This window comes from Bos javanicus, chromosome 28 (genome assembly GCF_032452875.1).
Source record: "Bos javanicus breed banteng chromosome 28, ARS-OSU_banteng_1.0, whole genome shotgun sequence".
Lineage (NCBI taxonomy): Eukaryota > Metazoa > Chordata > Mammalia > Artiodactyla > Bovidae > Bos > Bos javanicus.
The window spans coordinates 27,889,290-27,895,289 of NC_083895.1; positions in this window are offsets into that span (position 1 = coordinate 27,889,290).

The window sequence follows — 6,000 nt, forward strand, 5'->3', positions numbered from 1 at the left end:
TGACCTTCAGTAAGTTACTTAACTTCTTTGAAACTTACTTTTTCCATATATAATATGGGAATAATTTTAAAATACCTGTTTATGTAATTATTTCGTTAACTCAACAGACATTTATTGAGTGCCTCCTATGTCCCGGGCAGTGTCCTAGATCTGAGTCCACAAAAGTGAGGGAAATAGACGATAGCTCCTGTCCTCATGGAGCTTATGCACTGTTGTGAGAGATAAATAACAGTCATAAAGCATTCCGGAGAAGGCAGTGGCACCCCACTCCAGTACTCTTGCCTGGAAACTCCCATGGACGGAGGAGCCTGGTGGGCTGCTGTCCGTGGGGTCGCTAAGAGTTGGATACGACTGAGCAACTTCACTTTGACTTTTCACTTTCATGCATTGGAGAAGGAAATGGCAACCCACTCCAGTGTTCTTGCCTGGAGAATCCCAGGGTCGGGGGAGCCTGGTGGGCGCCGTCTCTTGCCTGGAGAATCCCAGGGACGGGGGAGCCTGGTGGGCTGCCGTCTATGGGGTCGCACAGAGTCGGACACGACTGCAGCGACTTAGCAGCAGCAGCAGCAGCATAAAGCATTCAGTACAGTGCCTGGTTTTTAACAGGCCCTCAGTAAACAGTTTGAGTTGACCAGAAATGTAATTTTTGAAATTCAGTACCATTTTGATATGCATTAATTCCTTCCCTATTGATTCCTCTCCTATCTCAGGGCCTTTGCGCATGATATTCTCTGGTTGGGTTGTTCTTTCCTCAGCTATTCTAATGGCTCTGTCTCACACTTGATTCATATCCATATTCAAATCTCAATCTTTAGAGAGGCCATTTCTAGTAACCTATTAAAATAGCCCTCCACCCCTAAACACCTTCTGTCAAGAGGATCCTTTCAATGGGTCTGTCTTGTTTTAGAGGATGAGATGGTTAGATAGCATCACTGATTCAATGGACATGAATTTGAGCAAACTCCAGGAGATAGTGAAGGACAGGGGAGCCTGGTGTGCTGCTGTCCATGGGGTCACAAAGAGCTGGACATGACTTAGCGACTGAACAACAACAAATCTTGCTTTAGACCCATTCTTGATGGATTTTTAAATCTTCTATTTAGTAATAAATTCCTCTTAGATTCAGGGCAAGATTTTGTACTAAAGTCTCGATGATATAATCATATTGAATAATGACATTTCAACATAATCATATTTTTAAAGATATATTTGAAAACACTGAATAAAAGATATAAGAATGACCAATAAGCATATGGAAAGATGCCCAGCATCCCTAGTCATCAAGAAAATTTTCTAAACACTGATACTACTCAGTGTTGGCAAGAACAACTGGAGCGCTTGTATACTGCTGATGGGAATGCAAAATGGCACAGCAATTTTGGAAAATACTTTGGCAGTTTCTTGCATAGTAAACTATACACTTACTCTCAACCCAACCCACTCCTAGGTTACTCAATAGAACTGAAAACACATATACATATAAGGACTTATGTGTGTTCATAGAAGCATTATTCATAATTCGTAAATTCATAAAAAGTGTTAACAACTCAAATATCTATCCACTGATGAATAGACAAATAAAATATTATAGAGCCATTCAATGGAATACTACCCAGGTACAGAAAGGAACAAACTTCATTGTTTGTTGATTTATGCTTCAACATGGATGAATCTCAAAAGCATTATTCTAAGTGAAATAAGCCAGATCAAAAGTGAAATAAGCCAGATCAAAAAGCTACACAAGTAGATGACCTTCCAAAATCAAATGAGTGGTTATCTGGGGCCTGGAGGAGCGGAGAAAGTTGACTACAAATTGGCACAAGGGAATTTGGGGGAGATTCTGGAAATATCTTGAGTGTAGTGGTGGTTACATGACTGTATACAATAGCTAGAACTCATCAAAATGTACAGTTAAGGTGGGTGAATTTTACTGCATGTAAAGTATGCCTTAATAAAGCTGTTATAAAATTTTTAAACATATATACACATAGAAAATAATTCCACAATTATCTCTTGTGGCTAGATTTGGGTGCTTTTTATTTTCGTCTCTTTGTTTATCTAAATCTTGTAAAATTTCCACAATGGAGTGTTTGTGTAAAGAGAGAAAAAGAGAAACAATAAAATGTCATAAACATAAATAATTGGGTTATTCAACAAGGAATCTATTGTGGATTCAACATTGTTTGCTTGCAGTGAAGCCCATTTGGGTCACCTCCTTCTCATTTGTCTTTCCTCAGTGGCACTTCAGAGGGGTGAGCTGAGGAAACATGCAGAAAGGCACAGTGCTTAATAGCAATGCTTTGTCTATCCAGCTCTCGGCTTGGCTCTCACCTGGCTTTCTGGATGAATACACAGTAGACTAATGATAGGGGGGCTCTCATCCGACTTTGCCAACTCTGCCCTCCATTCCAACCCAAATCATGCATCCCCTGCGCCCCAAGAGAAAGTCCTCGGCCTACGGCCGGCAGACTGTGGTGTGCGGGGCCCAGGCTGGGCATCCGCCTCCAGCTCCCGTTGGCCTGTTGAGTGCTGCGTGGTGAAGTCAAGAGGCCATTCATCAGCGAAGACCCATGATTAGAATGACCACTCGTGCTGCAAGTGGCAGGACAGGACACGGAGTCCCTCCAAGAGTTCCTCTGGGGTGGGGATGCTCAGTGTCCACAGGCCTTTGGCCCTTTCCCCCATCACACATCCAATTCATTTCCAAACTTGCTGCCTGTGAAAAGGCAGTCACCTTAGGAGACCCAGCCAACCTGTAGGCAAATAGCAGCACATGGGCAGAAGTCCACGTTACTTACCCTTGTGTACCCTGGGGCAACTGGACAGGGGCCCTGAGAGGCCCCAGGTGCTGGGTCATAGGATACCAGCCAGAATAATAAAGCTATACTTTGAAAAATATCTTCATAAAATAGTGTCTCATGGAGGGAACATACGATTTTCTAGCCACTCTGGTCAAGAAGTAAAACCCAGCTCAGAGCAGCTGGCGTGGGCTAGGAGAATAAGACAAATCATAGCTTTCCGTGAACCACTGCTTCATCACCCATACATGCCAAGTCAGAAGAGATCCTGGGTCCCAACCTGGGGCCTCTGTTAATCAGGGCTCATGCAGACACTATTTTCAGGAACTTTGTCTAGCATCTGAAACCTCCACACATTATTCACAATAGTCAAAATGAGGAAGCAACCCAAATGTCCACCTGCGGATGAATGGATAATGACTGGTATATCCATACAATGGACTATTACTCAGCCTTTGAAAGGAAGAACATGACACCTTCTACAACACGGACGAACCTTGAAAACATTATACTCAGTGAAATAAGCCAATTGCAAAAGGACAAGTCCTGTGTGATTTCACCCCTACAAGGTACCTAGAATGATCGAATTCATTGAGACAGAAAGTAGAATGGCAGTTACCAGAGGCAGGAAGAAACAGGGAGTCATTGTTTAATGGGTACAGAGTTGCAGTTTGAGATGTTAAAAAAAGTTCTGCAAATGGACAGTGACGGTTATACAGCAGTGTGAAGGCACTCAATGCCACTGCACTGTACACTGAAAAATAGTTACAGGATAAATTTTATGTTGTATATGTGTTTTGCCACATACACAAGAAACCAAACACTCCACAGATACCCACAAGGCCTCACCTCTCCTGAAAGCATCGAGTCATGCCTGAATCAAATCAAATCTGAATAAGCAGACACAGCCTTGATGGATTTTTTTTGAAAAGAAATAAAAATACCAGCAAACATATGAATTATGGCCTAGTGCAATTTTTTATTTTTTCTTTTGGCCAACCCTGTCTTTCAAAGCATGGCATCTTTGGGGAAAAGTGAAACAAAGGGGCCTTGATAGAAGGTTGGCTTGGGTGAGTGCCCTGGTCTCCCCCTAGGCTGTGATTCTGTGGTTGGGGAGGCCATGCTAAGGGAAAAACATGCACTGGAGGAAAGACCAGACAGTGTCTCCCAACAGATCTCCCCAGCCACAGGGACAAGCCTTTGGATTTAAGATGGCCCTTTCTCTGGTCTGTTTTTAGAGCCTGGCATCAGAGTTCTTTAAGGCAAGCAGCCGGGAATTCTCCAGCCTATACTCTAGTGACACAGAACACGGACAGAGAACCAGAAGTGGGTCCCAGACATGTACTAGCGAATGAGGGACAGGATGGCACACCCTTTCCTGAGACCCTCGTCCGTCATTCCTAGACACTTTGACTGGGGTGGGGTCATGATGGATCTTGGCAGCCTGCTCCATTCATGGGTTATAGATAGCATACACAGAACAGCGCAAGCCAGATATTACAAGAGTAAACACAATAGACTCTCACTTCCCAGACCAAGAGCTTGGGGCGGGAGGGTGCGATTGCTGGTTCTGTGAGCATTCTGGCTCACCATCAGGCAAACAGCATTTGTGGGAATTTCCACCTCTCCTCCCCAATCCACCTTCCTTGAGAGGCAGGAAGGGGCATGGGAAGAAGCCATCAGAAGACAATTCTAACCCTAACCCTGCCCCCCACCCCCACCGTGGGCCTTCCCTTCCTGGTCCTTTTGAGCCTCAGTTACTTCGAGAATGGCAGAATCTCCTTCAGCCCATTTGCATGGATCAAACGTGTCTGGGGACATGCTTGTAGAAAATACTGTACAATGGCTTAGGAGTTTTCTTCTGCCCCTACATCTAGTTAGTACTTAGAGTGGAGTCAACAGGGTTAAGTCATCGTGTGTCAATTAAGAAAACTAGTGGAGCCTCAGAGTCACATTCTCTGCCCTGGAAATGTTTCTTTTTTATTCACTAAAATTCTGGCAACAGTGTGTGTTCTATAGAGATAAGGAGGAAGTATCCAGTTAACTACAGATGACTGGGGCCATGCAAGGATCACAGGGTAATCCCAATTCCTCCCACCTCCTGGAGAGAAGCCTCTCTCCTCAAGGTGATGCAGGCATGCTGGGTGAGAGCCAGAGCAAACAAGGGGAGGATCCCATCCTTTTTTAGGGCACATGAGTTATCCATGCTATGGAGAGGTTTAGTGCTTGTCATCCCAGAGGCCTCAGGGGACACCGTAGCTTTGGTTGGCCAACTTCGCCCCCACAATCCCCTGGAGGGAGCAGGGAAAGGGCCTTGGGAATGCTGTGTACTTGTAGCTCTAGTGAGCAGATGTATTTTGGAAGGCTGAAAGTGGGTGCTCTGCCCTCCTTTCCTCCTGTCTGTGAATAAATAAACTGATGCTTCTTGTGACCCTGCAGCTGCCTGTCACATTGTGAGCTCTGACCTGGGTCTGGGTGATGGTGGTGGGTCCTATGAGAGAGGAGGGAGGGCAGACACCCCCTTCTCTGGGCTCAGACCCAGACTCTCTGCAATTGACACAGGCTCCCCAGGGATTGTTCTGCAATTGCTCAGGCATCAGTTCAGCTCAGTTCAGTCGCACAGTCGAGTCCAACTCTTTGCGACCCAATGGACTGCAGCACAAGACCTCCCTGTCCATCACCAACTCCCAGAGCTTGCTCACTCACGTCCATCAAGTTGGTGATGCCATCCAACCAACTCATCCTCTGTTGTCCCCTTCTCCTCCTGTCCTCAATCTTTCCCAGCATCAGGGTCTTTTCCAATGAGTCAGTTCTTTGCATCAGGTGGCCAAAATATTGTAGTTTCAGCTTCAGCATCAGTCCTTTCAATTAATATTCAGGACTGATTTCCTTTAGGATTGACTGGTTTGATCTCCTTGCAGTCCAAGGGACTCTCAAGAGTCTTCTCCAACACCACAGTTCAAAAGCATCAATACTTCGGTGCTCAGCTTTCTTTATAGAGCTCATGCTCAGGCGTGAGGTCCTGTTAATGGTACTCTGGGGAGAAGAGAATGGCCCTGGACACTTCTTGAAAAAAACAAGACAGACCTACACAGAACACACTGTGTTCTCTTGGGAAGGGATCAGGGGAGTGGCTTCAATCATACATAGGAGACTCCAGGACATGGACACCAAGCATCAGATGGACAGGCCAGCTTTGCTT